This window comes from Podarcis melisellensis, assembly GCF_964234715.1.
Source record: "Podarcis melisellensis genome assembly, chromosome: 17".
Lineage (NCBI taxonomy): Eukaryota > Metazoa > Chordata > Lepidosauria > Squamata > Lacertidae > Podarcis > Podarcis melisellensis.
This window is the reverse complement of record NC_138534.1, coordinates 12,925,897-12,952,775: the sequence shown is the minus strand read 5'-3', so window position 1 is coordinate 12,952,775 and position 26,879 is coordinate 12,925,897. Positions and strand designations below refer to the sequence as shown.

Sequence of the window (26,879 nt, the reverse complement as noted above, 5' to 3'; positions counted from 1 at the left end):
CTTAGTTTCCAAATGCCTTTTTGCAGAGTTCTGCCATCTGCTATGAGCCATCCCCTCAGGGAATAGTTTTTTCCTTCCAGTGCTGAATTTCAGAGGGATACACATGCTTTCACCCTCTCCTGATACTTGATCTGTTGACATCTTGCCAACCAAGGTAACCAATTGCCCATAACAGAAGTTGTTTGCAACAATACATTAAAATGCAGCCTTATGGTTGAAAGTGTTTTATTAGGGTTAGGATGTAGGCGGACAACATTTCCTTTGTGTTAAGAGTGGATTGTTCTTGGTCAAGCCTTTATAAATGGGTCTTCCTCCAGAATCTTGGCTTTTGTAAGCAAAGAGAGCCCTGTGCCAAACCTAAAAAGCTTAAAACCGCTGAGCCAAAGCCATGTAGAAGATGCAAAAGACATTGAGAGTCAGTCTGATCTGATATAGGGAAGTGTTTCTTGTCTCCAAGCACAGTGATTAGTTAGATGTAGATATTGGAAGCAAAACCTGCCTTATCTGCCTCCATAAATATGTGTTTAGTAGTACCATATAGCAATCTATAGAGGGATGCGGGTGGCGCTGTGGGTTAAACCACAGAGCCTAGGACTTGCCGATCAGAAGGTTGGCGGTTTGAATCCCCGCGACGGGGTGCGCTCCCGTTGCCCGGTCCCTGCTCCTGCCAACCTAGCAGTTCAAAAGCACATCAAAGTGCAAGTAGATAAATAGGTACCGCTCCGGCGGGAAGGTAAACAGCATTTCCGTGTGCTGCTCTGTTTCTCCTGAAGCAGCTTAGTCATGCTGGCCACATGACCCGGAAGCTGTACACCGGCTTCCTCGGCCAATAAAGCGAGATGAGCGCCACAACCCCAGAGTCGGCCACGACTGGACCTAATGGTCAGGGGTCCCTTTACCTTATAGCAATCTGTATTCTAACTTGCATGGGTTAGAAACATGGAGGCTATACTGAAGAGAAAACACACCTTGGGTTTGTTGCTTTCCCCTAGCAAACAGTTGGGAGTGGTGGGCTCTGCAACCGGGTCTGCAGTAGAGGGGGCTGGCTATTTTATTTGGTGTTTAAGTACAAAATCAAGCAAGGGAAGGGAACTTTTATCCCATGAAGCTGTTTCCTCCCACCTTCACATCGATGGGTCTGTGGAGAGAGGACAGCTCACACAAAATCAGGAGCAAACGCACTCCCAGTTGCACACTGGTAAGGCATGCTTGCTGCCCCAACCAACTGATACATGCCCCCCGCCCTGGCAAAGAGAACTCTTGTCTCCAGCAAAGAAAATGTAACTCTCATTTCCTGTAGGCGGGGCAACATGCTTGCAGCACTTCGACGCCTAACTATTCAGAGACCTTAAAATTAAGATATCGTTATGCCCTTTTCAATTAACAATGTGCTTGGCTACCTAAAGAATTAAAACCAGAGATTTGGTAAATGAGATGACTTGAACACACTTGACTATTATCTCATGTTATGTAGAAGATCACCATTTGTTGGCATCTTCTGTCTCGAGAGACAATGGGAGTGCGCCTCCGAGGGTGAAGTCAGACTGCTGGAGAATCACAGCACCTGCTGTGGCTGTAGAGACTCATAACGGCTGCCTCCTGCATTGCTTTTCCTGAAGGGACCTTTCTGGGGCGCAAGTCTGGGCAGTGTGTACGGAGGTCCTCGGCTGCCCAGATGACAAGACCCCCTCTCAGCCTCGCCAGTGGCGTAGCGTGGGTTGTCAGCACCCGGGGCAAGGCAAGTAATTTGCGCCCCCTAACCCGTGGAGTTGCGCCCCCTAACCCCCAGATGTTGCGCCTGGTGCGGCCGGCCCCCCCCCTGCGCCCCCCATGCTACGCCACTGAGCCTCGCTGACATGGTCCAAAGGAAAGCAGAGCAAAACGTTAGACACCCACTTGGCTGCAGGAGGGAGGCTTACAAGGTGCCATCAAACAGCCTTAGGGACTCTGCTCCAGATTTGTGTAGGATTTCTTCTCCCAAATATATTTCGCAAGGCAGCTAGTACAGATTTTTCCTTGGGTTTTAACCTGAAGAAAATCATCATTGTGGTCAGCATTGTGAAGTGCAGCATTATGGAAGAGTAAAGCATCAGAAGAATTGATGCTTTTGAATTATGGTGCTGGAGGAGACTCTTGAGAGTCCCATGGACTGCAAGAAGATCAAACCTATCCATTCTTAAGGAAATCAGCCCTGAGTACTCACTGGAAGGACAGATCCTGAAGCTGAGGCTCCAGTACTTTGGCCACCTCATGAGAAGAGAAGACTCCCTGGAAAAGACCCTGATGTTGGGAAAGATTGAGGACATACGGAGAAGGGGACGACAGAGGATGAGATGGTTGGACAATGTTCTCGAAGCTACCAGCATGAGTTTGACCAAACTGCGGGAGGCAGTGGAAGACAGGAGTGCCTGGCGTGCTCTGGTCCAGGGGGTCATGAAGAGTCGTACACGACTAAACGACTAAACAACAACAACAAAGCATCAGACCGAATTGAGGATTATTTTAGATTCCTCCTGAAATGGGGGCAAAAACTGTAGATTAAAGGCTTGGGAGCTGCATATTTTTATGTGTTTTTTTTTTAAATGACTGCCACAATTCTTCTGGGTAGTCTAGGGGGGTACTTGAATTTGAAACTTTGGCACCATCTGTTTTTGGGGAACTATAACTCCACAGAACATGAGAATTTCTGTTTTGGCATTTCATGGATATCCGTTCAGCAATGCTGATGTGCTGTAGAGGAGAAATAAAATACCTCAGTGCCTGTTGCTGGCTGCTGAGCTGCAGGAGGCTGAGTAAAGTGGCATCTCACAAACAGCTGTTCTAGGGCAAGTGATATTGAGTGCCATATGGACGCACACTTTTCACTATTAATCAAATGTATTCTCATCGAGAAGGACAGCGTTCTGCCCTGCTCTGTTGTATGGCGATGTCTGGAATTCATTCTTTCCCATTTAAACAAACAAGTCTGGTCCAGGAATATTCTGAAACTTGCAAGTTTCTTGCAAAACTTGCAAAACACCCCGGTCCACAGTGTGCTCCGGGAATGGAAATACCGTATTTTTCACTCTATAAGATGCACCAGACCACAAGACGCACCTAGTTTTTGGAGGAGGAAAACAAGAAAAGAAATATTCTGAATGTGATGGCCTGGGAATCCGATTCAGAGGCTGAACCGGAGGAATCCCAGCCTGCACAGGAGTCCCCGCCTCCGGGGCCGGCTGAACTGGGGCAGGGCCTTGATTCTGAAGCGCCTGCACCTGTGCCGGATCCTCAGGAGCAGGCACCAGGTGAATCCACTCTGGCTCCAGAGGTGGTTGAGGACTCAGTGCCTACAGGTGAGTCTCCCCCTGGGTTCAGTAACCCTTCAGCCTCTCCTGAACTGCAGAGGCTCAGGGCAGAGAAGTGAAGGGAACTGGTTTCTCCCAGGAGGAGTGCTCGCCTTAAGGCCAGGAGAGGCGGGTCTCTGGGGGGGCGGGACCGCCCCTGGCCTCAGAGAAGATAAAGGCCAGTGAGCCCCGACCCAGGGAGCAACGTCGTCGAAGAGCTGTTTTGGCCAGCATCCAGTACTGTTCCCGCAGAGTTCCTGTCCTTCCCCGGCTTCTCGCTGTGGACCCCGCTTCACCCGAAGAGGACTGTCTGCCGACCCTCAAATCAGGTCCTGGACCTCGCCCCATGGTAACCTCCCCGCTGGACCAGCACGCTAAATCTCAGAAGCCAGAACAGCAAGAGGGATCGATGCGCAGTGAAAGCAGAGAACCCTCTTGCTGTTCTGGCTTCTGGGATAGCTGCGCAGCCTGCATTCACTCCATAAGACACACATACATTTCCCCTTACTTTTTAGGAGGGAAAAAGTGAGTCTTATAGAGCAAAAAATATGGTACTTTTCTCTTTGCAAAAAATTGCTTCTGTTTGCTTCTCTCCCATGCAGTCTCACTGACTCACTTTGATACAAGTTTCTTTATTGGTTAAAACTACTACTTTTCCCCCCATTCTGCAGCTCGTTTTATAAAGTTCTTGGTAGCTATTATACAGAAGACATATCTGCTCCTAGGTTATTTTTTCTTGTAGTGGACTCTAATTGCAACTGCAACATTTTCTTCCATAGATGGATGTGGTGGTTTTCTTAAACTTGCTGGGGGCATTGATTTAGGGCTGGCCGGCTACCAGTTTGTTGTTCTTGTCTTGTTTGATTCCTGAACCTAAAAACAAAGCCCAGATGCTCACTGTTCTCTGTCCACATTTAATGTAACATCGCATACTTCAATGGCACCTTCTACAGGTTGGTGAAAATGGTGCGGTTAAAATCAGCTGGGGGAGGATAGATTTATTATCTGAATTATCCTAGCACTATTGCAATAAATTAGGGACATGGGTGGCACTGTGGGTTAAACCACAGAACCTAGGACTTGCCGATCAGAAAGTCGGCGGTTTGAATCCCCGCGACAGGGTGAGCTCCCGTTGCTCGATCCCTCCTCCTGCCAACCTAGCAGTTTGAAAGCACGTCAAAGTGCAAGTAGATAAATAGGTACCGCTCTGGCGGGAAGGTAAATGGTGTTTCTGTGTGCTGTTCTGGTTCGCCAGAAGCGGCTTAGTCCTGCTGGCCGCATGATCCGGAGGCTGTATGCCGTCTCCCTCGGCCAATAAAGCGAGATGAGCACCGCAACCCCAGAGTCACTCACGACTGGACCTAATGGTCAGGGGTTCCTTTACCTTTACCTTATTGAAATAAATTACTTGTGTTCTTTATAAGACTAGCTGTCTTCCCTGACTCTGCCATTCTTTCTCCACTTTCCTGAGAATCCTGGTGATGTGGCCAAATGTTTGCAACCCTCTGGTTTTTGGCGTAGTCTCCTGCCATGTTTAATAGCTGATTTATGTCTATTTTTCAGCACAGTAATAAAATGCCATCACAGTGCCTGCCTTTCCAACTTGGGTAGTGCTCTGAGGCTTTTCAAGGCTACTTAAATTAAAGTTGTAATTTGATTAGATAAAAGCTTCTTCCTTACCTACTCTGCCCCCTTTACTGCTTTCTCTTGTTCAATGCAGCTGAGGAATTAGTGATTAATTGCTCCTTGGTCAGTCAACTTGAATTCCTCATTGTAGAGGTGGCTTTGGTTACTGGTTTCCTTTCAGATAAGTTTTATTTTGCTATGAAGGGGGGGGGGGAAATGCTATACAATAAAAATTGATGGGGAAGAGAAAGCAAGTAATAAAAGCTGCATGTTGGCAACAGATGCTGACTAAGGGGCGGTAAATTATAAATCCCCCAAATGCACTAAATTAAAAGCAAAAAAATAATAACAATGGGCAGAATCTATAAGAAAGCTACTAATTAGCATTGCAGGGGGGCTTAGTTAAATGGGATTTGCGAGTGAACAATAAAAGGATTTTGGCCTTGGAAAACAGACTGCAGGATAAAATAGCACTATATGTAGTACTTTTTGAAATTACCATTTTAATTCTGCCATTAGGCAGCAGCAGCCAGGAGGTTGTTGTCGCTGCTGCTGCAGCAAAACAAAACAAAAAAATGCCTTCATTGGGAGCAGAATATTGGGGCAGTGAACTTTGGGGTTTCAGCAGCAGGGCCCATAAAGACCCACAGTCGTCCTTAATGTACCATAGGGCACTTAACACACACAAAAATGCCCTTATTAGACAAATTGGCAGATCCAAAGGACTGCATAGCTCCCTCGGTTTCCACACAAGGCCTTTGTGACATGTGGGGTCCTCCTGCACCACAAAGCACAGGTAAGTAGCGAGATTTGCCCAAGTACCATATTTTTCGCTTCATAAGATGCACTTTTTCCCTCCTAAAAAGAAAGGGGAAATTTGTGTGCATCTTATGGAGCGAATGCAGGGGGGAGGCAGGCAGGAAATGCCCCCAAGAGGGAGAAGGGACTGACGTGGCCAGTCAGTCCCTTCTCCCTTCTCGTAGAAAAGCCCGCAGGAGCCGTGCGCTCCTTAAAGGGTGCGCGGCTCCTGTGGGCTTTTGTGGGAGGTGGGGGTATTGCCATAGCCGCGCGCAGCCCCTCTGGCCAGGAGAGGCTGCACGTGGCTATGGCTTCTTTGCTCTTTGGGGATGGATCCTGCTCGCTGTCTTGGCTTCTTTACTCTTTGGTGTGTGGGGGGGGGGGGAACCTGGGCTTCCCCTGGCAGCCCCAGAAGCTCTGGGAGAAGTGGACAGGCTGCGTACAGCCTGTCTGCTACTCTTTGGGGCTGGGGGGGGGGAAATAAGATTTTTTTCTTCTTTATTTCCCCCTCTAAAAACTAGGTGCAGTGCGCCTTATGGTCCAGTGAGCCTTTTGGAGCGAAAAATACGGTAATTCTGGGGAGCCTGTCCAGAAACTCCCCAACAATTGAGGGGGGGGGTGATCCTTCATGCCCAGAAGCTCCAGTGATCAGAAATCTGTGCTGGCTAATCACTTCCTTTGTCATCCCAGACCTTGTGCCTGGTAAAATCCCGCCGGCAACAAGACCCGGCTGAACCGCTTTGCCGACTTACAGAGAGGGAGGCCAGCACTGAATCTGGATGTACTGTACCGACCTGACCATCTGTTGCCACATTAAAAGAGGCCGCAAAGAGCAAAATCTGCCACCGGGGGAGGGGGGGACAGTGCGCGACAGTATTTTAAAACCAGCAGGAATTTGTCAGGCTTTTGCTAATGCTGTGTTGCTGACGACGTGCCTGGATTTGGGCTTGAGAAGGTTGTGGTGCTGTGCTAAATATAGCCGCCTTTTCTTGCATGAACCGCTCTAATGACTGCAGCCACAGGGTTGCTGCTGCCTGGCAGACTTCCCTTTTATTTTTTAAAATGAGCCCACTGGCATGCTTTGCTTCTTAGCTGCTCATCGTCTCTTTCTGCATGGTTCTTCTGCTCCCTTCCTCCCATCCCCCCACGCAGCACCATTTCAGCAGGTCTCTATAAGATTTCCGATGAACGTGGGTGCGTTATTAAGTATCTAAGAAACAGCAAGGAATCGTCAAGAAAGTATTCAGCATTCTGGACTCTTAAGGCAGTGGGTTTTTTTTAAGAAACTGTGTTGCGCTAGGGTAGGGGGCCAGAGCTCACTTGTGGAGCTTTGCACCCCAATTTTGATCACAGATGACAGGAAAGACTGCTATCTCTGACCTTGGAGAACCTGCTTTTACTCGATATGATAATCTTTATTGTCATTGTCCCATACAGAACAACAAAATTGGGGGGGGGGATCTACATAAGACATTCAAAACCAACAAGCCTGCTATCCCAGCTATCCCAACCTGGTTAGGCCCCTAAAAACTCTGATACCCCATTTTTAAAATATAATATACTCCCACAGAGACTCCTTAAAGGTAAAGGGACCCCTGACCATTAGGTCCAGTTGTGACCGACTCTGGGGTTGCGGCGCTCATCTCGCTTTATTGGCCGAGGGAGCCAGCGTACAGCTTCCGGGTCATGTGGCCAGCATGACTAAGCCACTTCTGGCGAACCAGAGCAGTGCCGTTTACCTTCCCGCCGGAGTGATACCTATTTATCTACTTGCACTTTGAGGTGTTTTCGAACCACTAGGTTGGCAGGAGCAGGGACCGAGCAATGGGAGCTCACCCTGTCGCAGGGATTCGAACCGCCGACCTCCTGATCGGCAAGTCCTAGGCTCTGTGGTTTAACCCACAGCGCCACCCACGTCCCTTCAGAGACTCCTTACACTGCATTTAAAACCAAAATAGCATTTGGATAGAAACTGTTTCTCACCAAGAGCTCAAGAGAATAAAATGGTTTTAACCCAGTAACTTAAAGAGAAGACAGAAGGGTGCCTCTCCCTGCACACACACACACACACACACACACACACACACTTTGTAGAGTTTGAGAAAAGCCAGAATATATTTAGCGAGTGCACAGGGAAAGAGACTGGACCCAGTGGCCCCTTGCTTCTTCCAACAGGACTTTTCTTTCAATAGGGAACCTATGGCCCCATTGGACTCCCATCATCCCCAGTCATCATGGACCAATGGTCAAGGAAGGTGGAAGTTAAGTAGGAACAGCAGGAGAAAAATATCCAATGAGAAACAAGAACATATTACCAAAGTTTCAGGTTCAAACCTTGTATGCAACAGCTGCATATTTCTGCATTGAAGGGGTTGGACTGGATGGTGCTGAGGGTCCCTTACAACTCTATTATTCTAAGTTACAGGTGAAACTCGGAAAGGCATTGCTCTGTCTCATGTCTCTCATCAGTCTCTTGAGAATGCCCCATAGATTCTCTATGGGGTTCAGGTCAGGCGAGTTTGCTGGCCAATCAAGCACAGTAATCCCATGGGCACCGAACCAGGTTTTGGTACTTTTGGCGTGTGGGCAGGTGCCAAAGTCCTGCTGGAAAATGAAGTCAGCATCCCCATGAAGCTCGTCTGTGGAAGGAAGCATGAAGTGCTCCAAAATCTCCTGGTAGATGGCTGTGTTGATCCTGGACTCAATGAAGCACAGTGGACCAACACCAGCTGATGTCATGGTTCCCCAAATCAACACAGACCATGGAAACTTCACACTGGACTTCAAGCATCGGGCATTGTGTGCCTCCCCATTCTTCCTCCAGACTCGGGGTCCTGGGTTTCCAAATGAGATGCCAAAGCTGCTCTCATCAGAAAAGAGATTTGGGGAGCCATGTCATCAGCTGGTGTTGGTCCACTGTGGTTCATCAGCTGTACGCCATGATCGTCACAATTATAACAAATAAAGGCTTGACATAACTCGCTTTGCAAGTCATGAGTCTATCTCATATATTAGTTTCACCTTTTAAGTTGAATTACTGAAATAAATTGAGTTGAATTACTGAAACTCATTCTGAATCAGACCGGACACGGGTTAGAGCTCAACGTCGAGCCTACCAAGTGGCAATGGCGACGGCGAAGAGGGCCTTCTTCGCCGCCTCCATTGCATCTGCAGAAAACAGCAGCAGGAGACTTTTTCAGGTGGTTCGCAATCTATCAGAACCACCTGTACCACCGGGGCCTGGTAGGGACCCCAAGATCTCCTGCAATGCTTTTGCAAAGTTTTTTGCAGATAAAATCGCTCAGATTCAGAAGGAGGTAGACTCCACCGTGGGAGCAGGGCCAGGGCGGGAGAGTGCTAGAGTTCTGTCTGGTCCTGTTACATGGGATCAATTCCAATCTGTTACCTCCGAGGATGTGGACAGGCTGCTTGGACGAGTGAAACCGACCACCTGTCTCCTTGATCCTTGCCCATCCTGGCTGATAAAAGCGAGCCGGGAAGGGCTGGGTGATGGGCTCTGCGGGGTGGTGAATGCTTCCCTCTGTGAGGGAGCCTTCCCAGACCCGCTGAAAGAGGCGGTCATTAAACCGCTTCTTAAAAAAACATCTTTAGACCCGACCAATTTGGCCAACTATCGCCCAGTCTCAAATCTGCCATTCTTGGGCAAGGTGATTGAGCGGGTGGTTGCTGAACAACTCCAAGCACGCCTGGAGGAAACGGACCATTTGGATCCCTTCCAATCGGGATTCAGGCCTCACCATGGGACTGAAACTGCTTTGGTCGCGCTGGTTGATGATCTCCGGCGGGCTAGGGACAAAGGTGAGAGCTGTTTCCTAGTTCTGCTGGATCTCTCAGCGGCCTTTGACACCATCGACCATAACATCCTTCTGGACCGTCTAGAGGGGCTGGGAGCTGGGGGCACTGTTATACAGTGGTTCCGCTCCTTCCTCCTGGGCCGTGTCCAGAAGGTGGTGGTGGGGGGTGAGTGTTCAGACCCCTGGGCTCTCACTTGTGGGGTGCCTCAGGGTTCTGTCCTCTCCCCCATGCTTTTTAATATCTATATGAAGCCGCTGGGAGAGATCATCAGGGGGTTTGGACTGGGTGTTCATCAGTATGCAGATGACACCCAGCTCTACCTCTCCTTTAAATCAGAACCAGTGAAGGCGGTGAAGGTCCTGTGTGAGTGCCTGGAGGCGGTTGGAGGTTGGATGGCGGCTAACAGATTGAGGTTGAATCCTGACAAGACAGAAGTACTGTTTTTGGGGGACAGGAGGCGGGCAGGTGTGGAGGATTCCCTGGTCCTGAATGGGGTAACTGTGCCCCTGAAGGACCAGGTGCGCAGCCTGGGAGTCATTTTGGACTCACAGCTGTCCATGGAGGCGCAGGTTAACTCTGTGTCCAGGGCAGCTGTCTACCAGCTCCACCTGGTACGCAGGCTTAGACCCTACCTCCCCGCAGACTGTCTCGCCAGAGTGGTGCATGCTCTAGTTATCTCCCGCTTGGACTACTGCAATGCACTCTACGTGGGGCTACCTTTGAAGGTGACCCGGAAACTGCAATTAATCCAGAATGCGGCAGCTAGACTGGTAACTGGGAGTGGCCGCCGGGACCACATAACACCGGTTCTGAGAGATCTGCATTGGCTCCCAGTACGTTTCCGAGCACAATTCAAAGTGTTGGTGCTGACCTTTAAAGCCCTAAACGGCCTCGGTCCTGTATACCTGAAGGAGCGTCTCCACCCCCATCGTTCAGCCCGGACACTGAGATCCAGCGCCGAGGGCCTTCTGGCGGTTCCCTCATTGCGAGAAGTGAGGTTACAGGGAACCAGACAGAGGGCCTTCTCGGTAGTGGCGCCCGCCCTGTGGAACGCCCTCCCATCAGATGTCAAAGAGATAAAGAATTACCTGACGTTCAGAAGACATCTTAAGACAGCCCTGTTTAGGGATGTTTTTAATATGTAATGCTGTATTGTTTTTAATACTGATTGGGAGCCGCCCAGAGTGGCTGGGGAAACTCAGCCAGATGGGCGGGGTATAAATAATAAATTATTATTATTATTATTATTATAAATGAACTTTTCAACGATATTCTACTTTTCCAAGTGTCACCTGTATTTGCTGTATTTTAAGCTTTGCTGCCCAAATCAAGCATCTTCTGACATTCCCTCAGTTTTCAAGAGAAGCCTAGTTGGCAACCAATCTGCTCGTGCTGGACAAAGACGGCAACTGCCAACAGAATCTTGGCCTTGGGCTTCCTTTGGGCTCTAAAATCACGAGGAATAGAGGCTGGCATTAAATATTGAGAGCTTTTGACTGGCAGGTATTGGATTCATCTTCCAGCATGTCTCCTGTCTCCTTGCTCGGATGCCTTGCTGTGCTCATTTCTTGTTTTAGAACCTGAAGACAATCTCCTTCCCATGTGATGGGCCCATGTGTTTCTTGGATCTCGGCCAATGCATTGATCTGTTATAAGAAGCCTCCACAATCATCATTGACACTTCCTCTCTCTCCATCTCATTGCTGCCCTCTGACCTTTCTCCCTTCACACATTTTCTTCAAAATGCCTCTGTTTGTGCCTCTGTAAACTCACAGAAGTGCACAGCGATGACAAATGTTGGAAATGTAAAGAAAATGAAGGTACATTCTTTCACCTTTTGTGGATGTGCCCAAAGATTAAGGCTTTCTGGGAAATGATATATAATGAAATGAAAAAGGTATTTAAATATACCTTCCTGAAGAAACCAGAGGCCTTTCTCCTGGGTATGGTCGGCCAATTGGTGCCAAAGAAGGATAGAACATTCTTTATGTATGCTACAACAGCTGCAAGAATACCCATCGCAAAGTATTGGAAGACACAAGATCTAACCACCTTGGAAGAATGGCAGATGAAGGTGATAGACTATATGGGATTGGCAGAAATGACTGACAGAATCCAAGACTAGGGAAGAGAGACAGCGGAAGAAGATTGGAAGAAATTTAAGGACTATCTTAGGAAACATTGCAAAATTAATGAATGTTATAATGACGTTGGTTTAGAAATTATGTGGTTCCCAGCTGTAATGGTTTAAGTAAATAGAAAAGAAAGGTTAAAAACTAAATGAAAAATAAGGGAGAGGATTTGCTGAATTAATAATTAGAAATTGGAATACAGAAAGGGGAGGTATGAGGAAGTCGGGGAAGTAAGGTATAAGAAAATAAGGGAATGAAATTATACTTCTTTTTTGTTTGTGTTTGTCTGTATTGTGGTTTTGTTTTGTTTTTAAATTTTTTTTGAAACTTTAATAAATATCTATTAAAAAAGAAGTGCACAGCGATGGCTCTATAGCAGCTCTCAATCTTTGCTTTTTAGAGTATGCAGCACTTAAAAAAACAAACAAAAACAAAAACAAAGAATTGTGGTCCAGTAAGAAGCAGAAAAAGGGACATGGGTGGCGCTGTGGGTTAAACCACAGAGCCTAGGACTTGTTGATCAGAAGGTTGGCAGTTCAAATCCCCGCAACGGGGTGAGCTCCCGTTGCTTGGTCCCAGCTCCTGCCCACCTAGCAGTTCAAAAGCACGTCAAAGTGCAAGTAGATAAACAGGTACCGCTCCGGCGGGAAGGTAAACGGCATTTCCGTGCGCTGCTCTGGTTCGCCAGAAGCGGCTTAGTCATGCTGGCCACATGACCCGGAAGCTGTACGCTGGCTCCCTCGGCCAATAAAGTGAGATGAGCGCCGCAACCCCAGAGTCGGCCACGACTGGACCTAATGGTCAGGGGTCCCTTTACCTTTACCTAATTTATAGGCTTAGATCTATACATAAATTTTTAGGTGTGCATTTTTTTAATGCAATATGTGAAACAGCTCCCAGGTTTAATTTCTGCTGTGATTGTTGTGAATTGCACAAAATAGACTTTTGAGATTCAGCTTGTAATTCCATTGTATTTCTTAGAAGAGAGTATTACTTTTTTTAAACGCACCCCATGTAGTTTGAACCATTCTAGTGTTGCTGTAATATAAGGGCTGTGTAATACTTTAATTTCTACAAGAGATATATTATGTAAATGAGATCCTCATGACCTCTGGAATAGACTTCTTTGTTCCCTCATATTATAAAGTGAGTCATTAAAATGTCACTTAAATTTTACAGCATGCTCTTCCTGTCTTGTTTAATTATAAGAAATTTGGTTGAGTGTTCTGCGTGGGGTACAATGCAACCTTGTACAACAGGCAATTCTAGATTCAACTCTAAAAGGTCTGGAGAACATCAGGGTCATTCCCTAACCATTTATTCTGCTTGATTTGATAGGTTTTTGCACCAATTAAAGGAGTTTAGGAAATCTTTGGAGCTTTAAGCTATAAAGCTGAACCATACATAAAATTTTCCTAGAATTTCATGGAATTGTAGCATTGGAAGAGATCATGAGGGTCATCTGGCCCACTGCAGGAATCTGTTGCCCAACATGCAGCTTAAACCCAGAACTCCAAGATGAGGACACGGAGCAATGGATCCAAACTACAAGAAAGAAGATTCCACCTAAACATTAGGAAGAATTTCCTGACAGTAAGAGCTGTTCGACAGTGGAATTTGCTGCCAAGGAGTGTGGTGGAGTCTCCTTCTTTGGAGGTCTTTAAGCAGAGGCTTGACAACCATATGTCAGGAGTGCTCTGATAGTGTTTCCTGCTTGGCAGGGGGTAGGACTCGATGGCCCTTGTGGTCTCTTCCAACTCTATGATTCTATGATTCTAGGAGTCTCCTACTCTACTGACTTTCAAAGGAAGGAAGGAAATTTCCATCTGCCTGAAGGCACTGAAAAGAAATATGTCATTTGATATGTTAGTGACTTAGAAGAACGCGGATGGAATCATGGGGTAGGAGTTGCCCCCAAGGTTGAAAATGCTGTTCTAGTTTATTGTTCTAGCATCTCAGATTTAATCAATGGAAGGAAGAGCTATTCACAAGCTGATTTCTGGATTTCTCAGTGCACTTTAAGGTTTTCCCCCAAATCACTCCCTACAGAACACTGAATATAGGTTTCTTAATCTCTTCCGGTATAGTTGAGAAATGGGGCAGCGTATAAGCAAGTTTATTTAGCTTGAAGGTTCTTTATTCACTGAGAAGCTAAATGAAATGTACTTCTTTTTATTTAAAGCAAAACTATTAGAACGGTAGATCAAAGATTACATTTATATTAACATCCAAATTGAATTTCAGATTCATAAAATGAATAAATGGTAGCCAAGGTGGGGTATTTTTTTAGGATTTGCTTTTTCTTTCAGGATTTGCTAAATAATAATAATAATAATAATAATAATAATAATAATAATAAATATTTATACCCTGCCCATCTGGCTAGATTTTATTTGGTTTGGTTTGTCTTGGCAAGTTTCCAAATTTTGATTCTTTCCATTAATAAATTCTGGATCAACTTCTGTTCTTTTTGTTCCATTCCATCCAAAAGCTAAGGATAATATTTAGTGGATTAAAGTTAAAGTTTAGTCATGACTAATTACAAATAAAATCTATTTTTATTTTATTTTCAGAATTTTTCACTATATACATAAACAGTAGCTTTCAATTAGGCACACCTTCAACAAATAATAATAATAATAATAATAATAATAATAATAATAATAATAATAATAATAATAATAATAATAATAATTTATTATTTATACCCCGCCCATCTGGCTGGGTTTCCCCAGCCACTCTGGGCGGCTCCCAATCAAGTGTTAAAACCAATACAGCATTAAATATTAAAAACTTCCCTAAACAGGGCTGTCTTCAGATGTCTCTTAAAGATAAGATAGCTGCTTATTTCCTTCACATCTGAAGGGAGGGCGTTCCACAGGGCGGGTGCCACTACCGAGAAGGCCCTCTGTCTGGTTCCCTGTAACCTCACTTCTCCCAATGAGGGAACCACCAGAAGGCCCTCGGCGCTGGATCTTATATCCCTGGTGGGTGAAGACCAGCTGAAGATATTTTTCACAACCAGAGCTGTGCTCTCCGAGCAGCCCTGTGCATACACAGATGGAGCAAAAGATAATCCTGTACTTATACACAGTCTAATAATTTACTTATCCTGTTCGCGTAGCAATTTCAATCAGCCGTGCCAGTGATGACCTTTGCATGCTACTTTCTGCTGCTTTCCCCCATTTTACAGACCGGAGCCGAGTTTGAGCCTCCCTTATCTGGGTTGCGTGGTGGCACTCACAAAGCCGCACCAGTGAAATCTCGCCAGAAACCAGTGCTGCTGCTGCTGGCGCCGCTTCTCTGCTGGGTGGGGGCAGCAGTGCAGTAAGCTGATCAGGCGTCTGGGACAGGGCCAGCCGGGGCAGGATTCTCCACGGAGCCTCCGAGGAGCCTGCCTGCCTCCTCCCACTCAGCCACCCTACAACTGAGGGGGAGGAGGCAGACGGACCATATGGGGCAGGGTGGAGCCTGCGGGTGCCCAAGCCACCATGTCACTCCCAGGAGAGATGCGTGGCTCAGGCTCACTTCAGGTCCTGCGGTGAGTGCCACTGGGCATTTTGTCACCCCTCTCAGAGATGGCACTCGGGGTTGCCTGGTCCCACTGTACCCCCCTTCCTCTGCCCCTGGGTGGGGGTCCCATGACTTCACTGCCTCTTCGGCTTCTGCTGCCTGAGGCGGCTGCTTCACTCAGTCTCCATGGGTAGCCCAGCCCTGTTTCCCACCTCTCTGCACTTGGGCTGATAAACACTGTACATTTAAATAAAAAATAAATAAAAATATTAGTATTTTCCACACAACAACAACAACACAAAAGATATCTAAAAATAACACACAACACACAAAAATCAACATTCAAAAACTAAAGAAAGCAACAACAACACCTCTGTTCATTTAAAGCCCAGTTCAAGCATCCTGCAAACTGTCGTTTCTTTTTTAAAAATAATTTTTATTGATTTTCTTTTCTCAGAACAAATATCCAATATCATTACATAACATTCATTTTCCTTTTTTTAATATAATTTTTATTAGGTTTTTTTAAGATATCATTTTCAACAGTAATTAAACATACTTTTACATCTTATTCAAATGTTTGACTTCCATCAATCCTATCTGAAAATTTTCCAGTCTAATCTCTCAGAATGCATTTCTTATCTTCCCTATTACATTTCAAACTCATAACCAATATCTCTATCTTTTTCTACTTTGTAACACTTCGTATATTTCTCCTTACAAAACTTCTTGTAGTCCTACTAGCATAATTTGTTGATTACAGTTGCTCTTCAAATAATTCATACTTCTTCCAATCTTCTGTAAATCTCTGGTCCCGCAGGTTTCGAATCCTTCCTGTCATTTTGTCCAATTCTGCATAGTCCATTAATTTTGTCTGCCATTCTTCTTTCGTCGGAATTTCTTCTTGTTTCCATTTCTGAGCTAACAGTACTCTTGCCGCATTAACATTCACTTTCCAATTTCCCCCCTTCCTGTTGACTTCCCCCAACTTCCATTTCTGGTTTATTACATCAGTTGATACATTCTACTCTTTGTACATAATACTTTGTTATCACCTGTTATATTTCTTGTTCTCGCAAACTGTCATTTCTTAAGGGTGCTGGGAATTGCAGAGCTGAGGTGTCAACTACATTTCCCAGGATTCTTTGCGGGAGAAGTCACATGCTTTCAACGTGTGGTGTGTGCAAAGCCCTGGCGTAAGTGAGGAAGCCCTCCTCGTCTGACAAGGCGATGCAGCTTGCCTGGATGTAATTTGTCTGGCATGGTCTGTTATCTTTCGGGTTTAAATAAAAATGTCTCATCCATGGCTCGACATCGTTGCCATAGAAACATCTTGGTGGAGTGATGGCTGGAGTGGAAAGAGGCAAGACATGCCAGGGGAGCAAAGTGATGGGGAGACAGAGACAGCAAAACAGACTGCTCACTGGCTGGCGAAGAGAAAGGGCATTTTGTGGCCTTGCAGGACCAGGCAGTTTTCCAAGTGGTTTAGACCTCACTTTGGGCATGGCTTGCTTTTTCAAGCAGTGGCGTAGCAAGGTCAGGTGGTACCCGGCATGGAAAATTTCTTGTCATTCCTCCCACACACACACACTCATTGAAATCTAGCTGGACTCCCAAGAGACTATGATCTACTCACAATATAAAATGACTGGCTGTGACCTACCCATTGTCACTGCCAGGAGTTGTTCAGGGGAGGGGGTTGGCCAAAGTTGTTGAGCTTTTTTGGGGTTACAGGGTTTGGGTCCTGAATAGAGGAAGCTTCTGCTTCTCTCCTTCCCTCCAACCTCTGCTTGTTTGCTCGCCTGCCTCCTTCCCTTCCCGTCCTCTCCCCGCCAGCCTCCTCCAGCAGCCCAGGAGCGTGGGGCTGTCAAACTGAAGAGGGGAAGGCTGCCAGCAAAGCGGCGCAGCTCTCCCTCTTCCCCCAATGGCTTGGGGTAGCAGGGAGTCACGGGCGGGTGGATCGCCGAATGTCACGCCCCTCGGAAATGACACCCAGGAAATGTAATGAAAATGATGTATAGATGGTGTACCACTCCGGTTAATTTAGCGAAAATGTATAAATCTAGCAGTAAATGTTGGAAATGTAAAGAAAAAGAGGGAACATTCAATCATATGTGGCGGGAATGCAAAAAGGTGAAATGTTTCTGGGAGGTGATATACAATGAGTTGAAAAAAATGTTGAAATATACATTTATAAAGAAACCAGAATCATTCCTACTGGGAATGGTGGGAAGTGATATAAACAGAAAAGAATGTAAACTTTTTTTATATGCAGTAACAGCAGCTAGAATATTATTAGCCCAGAAATCGAAGCAAGAAGAATTGCCAACGATCAAAGAATGGAGAATGAAGTTGATGGACTATGCAGAATAAGATAAATTAACAGGAAGGATTCGAAACCGACGGGACCAGAAATTTACCAAAGACTGGAGTAAATTTATGAACTATATGAAAAGTATTTGTGATGATCAAACGATGTTTGTAGGTTTGCAAGAAGTTCTGTGAGGAGTATTGTTAGAAATATTGTAAAATTGGAGAAGGGGAGGTGATATGTTAAGAGAGGTAAAGACAATATAAAATTAAGTAATGCATATAAAGTGATTAAGACGGAAGATCAGCGGAGATGCTGAGGGAAGTCCAAAAAGACTGTATTTGTAATAATTTGTGTGGTACGTTTTATAAATTGTATGTCAAAATTAATAAAAATGTATTTTTTTAAAAAAGAAAAAGGACATGACATCCAGGGGGGTCCGCATTCACCGCCCCCACCTTGCTCTGCCCCTGTTTTCAAGCTGCCACTGGAAAATGTAATCTGCAGCCTACTTGTTCCTAAATCAGCATATGTTGAATGCTACTTGACTTTCCCAGGTGGGGTCCCAAAGGCCACCCAGAGGTGCCCCGTCTCTGACACAGGTAACTGCTGCCTGCACCTGTGAAATTCTCCTTGCCACCTGTCAGGATGCAAAGAGCCCGGAAAGCCAACTCTGCTCCAGGTCAAGCTCTGTCAGGCCATGGGAGTTGAGGCATAGGTGCTATTGGCTGTCAAGAGGATTTAAACACACATTAGATGCCAATACCTGGAGGAATGTGTGGTTAAACAGGGGTAGCCCACAGGTGACTGGCTGAGGCAGCTGCTTCAGGTGACAAAAGCTCCCAAGGTGGCAGCCCTGCAGCCTCCAGCACAGATTTGGGCCAAATTCACACCCCAAATTACACAAGTTCTTGCCCAAATTGGGTGACGTGTTGCCTGAAATTGGCACTGGTGCCAGGGCCAATGCCAGCAAGTATGGCAGCAGTGGCAGCAGCGGGTGGCACTTCCTGTTTCGCCTCAGTGAAACAGAATGCACTGCTCCTGGAGCAGCATGCAAAACTTGGGAAGATATATTTAGTGAATAGACCTGGCCTGCCGAACACAAGCAGCGTTAAAAGGATGGTTAACATAAGCTAAAAATAGCTTGCAGAACTTTTGGACGCGATATATGTTCCAAAACCTCTGCAAGGATTATTGTTATTAGCTAATGTTGATGTTTCAGCACAGCCCGTCTGAACCCTTCCTCACCCCTGTTAGCTATAACTTGTCATGGAGCAAATATTGACAAGTGAAAGCATTATTACTTATCCTTAAAGCATTGCAGTCAACCATCAATCCGTTTAAAGGTCGTACTCTGGTGCTGCCGGAGACATAAATAAATATTTGTACAGCTCTGGTATTAAACTTATTACACAGCAAGGTGCTCTTACTATAGTCAGTGCATATCGTGCCAATAACGAATGCCAAGTACTGGTTAAAATCACTGCAGTTTTCCATAATAAGTTGCGGTGGGGATGATGGCTGAAAAGCGAGAGGGATTTGGTCTCTCAGAATGCACATAATCCCGATCTGCCTTACTAGGTTGTGAAGTTTTGTTTTTATTTAACAAAATGTACATATTGCTAGATTGTAACCACCTAACGGTTTACAAAGATAAGAAACAAAACATTGAAATTATTGATAACAACAATTGATAACAACAAAGGATTATTACAATCAACAGTAGCTAACAATGAAATAACACACATGCAACTCCCACATGTCTGGAACAGCAAAGTACAGCGAAGGCACCTGCTTGGTGTCATCAGGTAGAGAGTTCCAAAGGGGGGAAGGGGAAGAAGAAGAAGAAGAAGAAGAAGAAGAAGAAGAAGAAGAAGAAGAAGAAGAAGAAGAAGAAGAAGAAGAAGAAGAAGAAGAAGAGTAGTAGTAGTAGTAGTAGTAGTTTGGATTTGATATCCCGCTTTATCACTACCCGAAGGAGTCTCAAAGCGGCTCACATTCTCCTTTTCCTTCCTCCCCCACAACAAACACTCTGTGAGGTGAGTGGGGCTGAGAGACTTCAGAGAAGTGTGGTCACCCAGCAGCTGCATGTGGAGGAGCGGAGACACGAACCCGGTTCCCCAGATTACGAGACTACCGCTCTTAACCACTACACCACACTGGGTAGTTGCTGCCAGACTAAAATACCAATCTCTTACAAGTAAGGAACAAGCATTATGTTAGGGCTGTCCTATGTCCACAATTTCCCAGGCGTAGGTGTCAAAAATGGCATCCGGGCAGAATTTATGAGAAGGAGCAAAAATGTGCGGGGAAACCCAGGCATATTGGAGCCCGTAGAGGAAGTGTTGATTTTTGGGGTAATTTCCCTAAGAAATAGGGGGAAACTTCAATTGTTTATGTAGAGTTTGACGAAAAAAGCTCAACAACTTTGCCAGAAAAAGCTCAAGCCTACATTTTGTGCACCTGTAACAATGCCAGTTTTGCAAATTGATGCAACTGAGTGTGCTCTTTTGGGGTAAGGCAATTCTGCAAAAGAAAACGTATGCAAAAGTACTTGGAGCACTCTAAATCACAATACAGATATAGAATTCCCTGCCATAATCGTCCTGATTATCTCACTATTTTTCTTACCACTCCTCAAAGGCAGAGAGATTTTGAGATCCCCTCCCCCGAATTCATTCATCTCACCACATTCATTCCGCCAAGTGCAAAAGACTATGTTGTGTCTCATCAACGTATTAAGTGTTTCATTGCACTGTGCACAATATAACTCCAGGGTGATTAATTAGCTGGAGTACTTCAGATCTCAGAAACACTGCAAACCATTAATGTAATTGAACTTTACAGTCAGCACAACAAATTAAGAGGGAGAAGCAATTCCCCCCCCCCCCCACACACACACACTTTGCAGTTCATTAGTTAGGGCAGAAACCCTCCTGAAAACAAGATGGTTAGAGAGAGCCTCCTTATAAAATGGAGTGTGGCATTTTTTGCACAGTTAAGAGCCCACCATCCTATTAGGAAACATACAAAGGAAAACGCCCACCCACCCCTTTTGTAAATACCCTTAGGATTCTATGTTTGTCTTCCCACAAACACATGGGCTATGCAGAACCCGCAAATGTTGATCTGTAGCAGCAAAAAGAAGTTCTGTTTCATCCAGATGAGGACCTGGGCAGAAGAGTCTGCAACAGCGAAAACTAAGAGGGCTGGGGCTGGAGGAGTTATTTTGGGCATTGAAATAACAGCTCAGTAAATGTTTCGAATCCCCACGATGGGGTGAGCTCCCCTTGCTCGGTCCCTGCTCCTGCCAACCTAGCAGTTCGAAAGCACCTCAAAGTGCAAGTAGATACCGGTAAATAGGGAAGGTAAATGGCGTTTCCATGCACTGCTCTGGTTTGCCAGAAGCGGCTTAGTCATGCTGGCCACATGACCTGGAAGCTGTATGCCGGCTCCCTCGGCCAGCAAAGCGAGATGAATGCCACAACCCCAGAGTCAGCCACGACTGGACCTAATGGTCAGGGGTCCCTTTACCTTACTAAATGTTTTCCAGTCCTTCAATCCAGTTTCTATCTTAGATGTGTACGTTTCTGAAATATACTCAGAGTCGAGAGTGGATTTCATGCTCTTTATTCAGTTCATAGTGGTGAGGAGGAATGGAAGTTCCCCCAGAATGTCTGCTTTATATACACAATGGGCCCCACGTGATTGGCTAATTCCGGGATTCTCCTGCAGGCCAATCAGGTTGCGGATTCACTTCCACCTGGAGCTGGATTGGGTGGCTCCTGTGGACCAATCAGACTGCTGCATTCTGGACCCTATTGTCCTAGGGCCAATCAGACTGCTGCATTCTGAATCCTATATATAACATTTTCTCTCTTTCTTTAGTGAATCATGTGGGTCTCCATAAATCAGAAGCGCAGGGGACGGCGATTGAGCAAACGGACTGACCTGGCTGAACAAATTTTCTTACAGACAGCACTATTTTATTATTAATTAATTAAATTTTTATATCGCCATTTGTCTGAGGATCACAGGGCAGTTTACAATATAAAAACAGATAGCATAGTAACAAAAATAAAAAAAACTACCCCATGCCCCAGTTTAAAAGGCCACAGATGGTTATATTAGCCTAAGGCCTGGGAGAAACTCCTGGCACCTTCAGATATGGAATGAAGGCGTCAGGCAAGCCTTATTGGCGAGAACATCACACAAATGGGGAGCCATCACAGAAAAGGCTCCTTTCTGTGTTTCCACCCTCCAAACTTCTCACAGAGAAGGCACATAAAGAAGGGCCTCAGATGATGATCTCAGGGTCTGGGTAGGTTCATATGGAAAGAGGTGGTCTTTGAGGTATTGTGGTCCTGAGCCATTTAAGGCTTTGTAGGTCAAAACCAGCACTTTGAATTGCACCTGCAAACTAATTGGTAGCCCGTGAAGTTGGGCTTGGGTTGGGTTAGAGCAGTGTTATGTACTAAGCTTGGATCCTAGAACAATAGGCAGGTAGGATCCTAGAATGCAACAACCATTCAGGCTCCAGGAGGGAAGCAGAATCAGCCAATCAGATGTAACTCGTTGTGTAAATATTGTATATAAAGCCTGAGAGTTCGGGGGGGGGGATTCATTCACTGTTTTACGAGCTGCAATAAAAAGCATGAAATCACTACGCCGCTCCGAGGTGAGCAGCCTGGCTGCCGAATTCTGTACTAGCTGAAGTTTCTGAACCATCTTCAGAGGCAGCCCTATGTATAATGCACTGCAGTAATCTAACCTAGAGTTACCAGAGCATAGACGACAAAAGTTAGTCTGTCCCTGCCCAGATGCAGCTGGTGCAGCTGGGCTACCAGATGAAGCTGATGGAAGGCACCCCGGGCCACTGAAGCCACCTGAATCTCAAGTCAGCAATGGATCTAGAAGCATCTCAGGCTATGTCCCCACTCCTTTGGAGGGACTGCAACCCCATCAAGAGCAGGCAAGCTTTCATCCTTCCAATCGAGGAAACGACCAACTGACAGGGCCTTCGTCTTTTCTGGACTGAGCGTCAGTTTGTTGGCTCTCATCCAGTCCATTACCGAGGCAAGACATCAGTTCAGCACTTCCACCTTGTTATGTACTGAGTTGAATAGGATCCAAAATGCAGCACTCTGATTGGTCCTAGAACAATAGGATCCAAAATGCAGCACTCTGATTGATCCTAGAACAATAGGATCCAAAATGCAGCACTCTGATTGGTCCTAGAACAATAGGATTCAGAATGCAGCAGTCTGATTGGTCCTAGAACAATGCAGCAGTATGATTGGACCGCAGGAGCCACCCAATCCAGCTCCAGATGGAAGTGAATCCACAACCTGATTGGCCTACAGAAGAATTCTGGAATTAGCCAATCACGTGCAGCCCATTGTGTAAATAATGTATATAAAGCAGATACTTTGAGGGGACATTCATTCTTCCTCACCACTATGAGCTGAATAAAGAGCATGAAATCCACTCTCGATTCTGAGTATATTTCACACCTGCAGATCTGTCCATGGCGAGCAACTCCCCAAATCACAGGATTTGTGCAGAGTTCCAGTTGAACTCAGCTAATTGGCAACAAGTCATCTGGACATGTGTTAACAAGTGTTTGTGTGCAGTTTCCCGTTTCCTGCATGCAGCAGAAAAACCAGCCTTCCTAGTCCTTTACATATAATATTTCAGTTCTTCTTTTTCATTGACAGTTTGCCTTCAGTTCCTTCCTCTTGTATGCAACGTTGACAGCAGTTCCCTGGACGATGAGTTAACACAGAGAAGCTTCCCTCTTTTTGACTTCCACTTCAAATCCACCTCACAATACTTGCCCATTCAGAACCCTGGAGGTTTGGAGGCCCATCTGCTGAAATGGAGACCGACTGTCTAATCCAAACAATCGCTTCTCGTGGCAGGAAGCCCTGTGCCGCTCCATGAATGCAAAAACTCTCCCTCTCATGGCACCATCTGCACAGCCATCAGCTAATCCCCAGTCACCTTTCTCTCCTTTGAATTTGCTCTCTAGAAAGATTTGCTAAGACCAGTCACCTGTGTTTTTATCTGTCTGGTCTTCACTCCCCTCTGGGCTTCTGGAGTTATGCGAGATTAGATCGCCTTTCTTTTTTCTCCCAGTGTACTTTATTCCAGCTTGAATGGAAACCTCAGGCAGAAATACCAGTCACTGTGGAGCAATAGAGGAAGACGCCTACTTGTGGGCTTTGGAGATGCATCCGCTTGGCCACTGTGGGGGCAAAGAGGGAGAGGCGTCTGTTAAGTTGTGGGTGAACATATCAGACGACACAGGGATTCTCCAAACAGCTCTTGTTTATTCACAGGTCAGAACAGAACTGAACTGAAGGGTTCAGCCAGCCTGTTTATATAGAGCTCCAGTACAACGTAACTGTAACAACTTTCTGTAACTATCTAATCACTGAACGTCACTTTCGATCCCTTATTTGCATATGTGGACCTGAACTATCTACATTATCCCCCTGCTGGCCCAAGGTGAGAACTTCAGTACATAACAGCGTCCATGCCTTAGATGTGAGCAACAGGGTTCTACGCCCAGCCTTGTTAAGGACATCTGCTTTCTAAACACCCAGAAAGCAACACATCATCGCTTTAAAACACATTACACAATTCTGGTGACTTTTAAGGAAGCTCACATCAACATGAACTTCTTGAGCCTTTCTGCTTATTTAGCAGTTATAGATTTTTAGGGGGGGCTTCTGAGAAATGAAAGATGAAACAAAGATCAATGCTTGTGATCCTAAGCATTTCTGCACCTGTAAAACAAGTGGTCCGGTATACAGGGATGCGGGTGGCGCTGTGGGTTAACCCACAGAGCCTAGGACTTGCTGATCAGAAGGTCAGCGGTTCGAATCCCCGCGACAGGGTGAGCTCCCGTTGCTCGGTCCCTGCTCCTGCCAACCTAGCAGTTTGAAAGCATGTCAAAGTGCAAGTAGATAAATAGGTACCGCTCCGGCGGGAAGGTAAACGGTGTTTCAGTGTGCTGCTCTGGTTCTCCAGAAGCGGCTGAGTCATGCTGGCCACGTGACCTGGAAGCTGTACGCCGGCTCCCTCGGCCAATAAAACGAGATGAGCTCCGCAACCCCAGAGTCAGCCATGACTGGACCTAATGGTCAGGGGTCCCTTTACCTTTTACCTTATACAGGTAGAAGGGTATAATTGTTACTTAATTGTTACTGCACAGATGGGAGTGCTATAGAATGATCCTTGCTCAGAAGTAAGTCCCATTGAGTTAAGTCCCAGATAAGTGGGTTCAGTATCACTGTTTTTGTGTGGTTTTCCTGAAATATAAGTACAGTGGTACATCAGATTACATACGCTTCAGGTTACACACTCCGCTAACCCAGAAATAGTGCTTCAGGTTAAGAACTTTGCTTCAGGATGAGAACAGAAATCAGGCTCCGGTGGCGGGCAGCAGCAGGAGGCCCCATTAGCTAAAGTGGTGCTTCAGGTTAAGAACGGACCTCCAGAATGAATTAAGTACTTAACCCGAGGTACCACTGTACTAGCCTCTTGTGGTAGAAGAGAAGTACACTATCTTGCCTCCTCACCCATTTAAAGTTGAGGTATTCCTCAATGAAATGACAAACTTACCTGCATGTACAAATACCATGAACTGAGCACTTCACAAACCTTCCCACGTGTTGCGATTATGAATGGAAGAGAAATTCAATTCAGTTCACATTTAAAGGTGAACTGACTTAATTCCTGCCTTCTGAAACATTATGCAAACCAAGCCACAGCCATCCTTCAATTTTGCCCTCATCTGAATTTTGCAAGGTCGTTCCGCAGTCAAGTAACATGCACTAAAATGCGACTAGGGTAGGATGTGTATTCAAAGCCATACAGGTATATTAGTGAAAATAACATACAGAAATGCATTATATTAGGGGTAACTACTTTGCAAAATGTGAATATTAGGAGAAACTCACATTGAAAAGATGTAGAATTTGGAGACATGCTAGAAGTCTTCAAAGAAATGACAATCTCCCGGGCAGCTCTCAGAAGCACTTCCAAATATCAAAATCCCATAGAATCTTACCACATTGCTTTCTGCATGGATAGGGCCCCTGTGACTTTCGGAGCAGCATGATTTGGATAAAACCCACAGGGGAAGCTTCCATAGCCCTGCAGTCCTGGGCGAAGAGGCATCTGTCCACGTCTGTCATGCCACTGGTAACAGGCACAAAACCTCTGACCTTTTTTTAAAATGAGCCACATCTGCTAGTAGTTCAGCTGCAGGCTACCTAGAATTCAGGGGGTCCATATAACACCCCACGTAACGTAACGTAACATGTCCTCTGGGAAGTGCAATTAGTTCTGGTGGCAGATTCCTAACAAATGCAGCCATTCTCCTTTGTTGAAGAAAAATGCGAAGGAAACTTCTTTTTCATAAAAAAAAGAGATGTTTTACAAAAACTTTCTCTTCCCCTCCTTTCCATTAAGTGCATTCACTGATCCAGCCCATAATTAACGAAATGATAAGATTAAAGTTTTCCCAGCTTACTTGCTAAACGCTGTCTGTCAGGCAAGCTGTGAGTATTTAGCAGCGTGTGAGCGAAGGAGGTTTCTTCTTTAAATGTCAGGAAGCAGCTGCACCCACAGGCTGCAATCCTAAAGCCACTTACTTGGGAGTAAGCCCCATTGAATTCAGTAGGGCTCATTTCTGAGTAGACATGGTTAGCATTGCGCCCTTTGCTTTTAATGCCACAGCATGGAAACTAGCACTTCATTGCATTAAAAGGACAAGGTTGGTGCCTTTCCTCAGCAAAGAAGAATTTTAAGTGGGTTTTTCCCCCTTGCATGCTGTTTGATAATATTAATAAACAAGCTGGCTTGGTATGCTAAGCCCAGACACTTTCCCATGACCTTGTGGAAGCATTTAAGCTGCAGCCCTGGAGCTGCCAATAACCACCGGCAGGTCCTGCTTACTGGACATTCAGACACGTCTTCTCTGAGTAGTGTTGTAAACAAAAAATGCCCTTTTCCCTTATGGGGTATCCAAGAGCCCATATAGAGTCCTTACATAGGTTCCCTATTGGTAGGAGAGAATAACAGAGGCCAACCAGAGAATATTGAGAAGCAAAGCAGTTAGTAAACTTGATCTTTATTGATCTGTTGCAACAGGGTGCTCCCCTCACCCGTAGGAGAAGAGGGACCCCAAAAAATGGCATGCAAGGCCTTATAAAGACTTTTGAAATTGCCACCCTGTAGATCAAGACCACCTCCCAGATACATCATACATACATCACAGAAAAGGCGGTCTAAAACAGAAATTTGAATGTTGTTTTTCTCTTGTCATTGTTTATCTCCTGTCTGGCC

The 26,879-nt window shown here is 45.7% G+C and overlaps 1 long non-coding RNA gene across 1 annotated transcript; it reads right to left on the bottom strand.

Annotated features, from left to right (window-relative positions):
- Positions 1-2,474: 2,474 nt before the first annotated feature.
- LOC309360422 lies at positions 2,475-26,329 on the bottom strand. Its single transcript, XR_014164132.1, has 3 exons — positions 26,065-26,329; positions 5,007-5,148; positions 2,475-2,513 (listed from the first exon to the last, which is right to left on the bottom strand). It is a non-coding gene; the product is annotated as an uncharacterized lncRNA (long non-coding RNA).
- Positions 26,330-26,879: the final 550 nt, after the last annotated feature.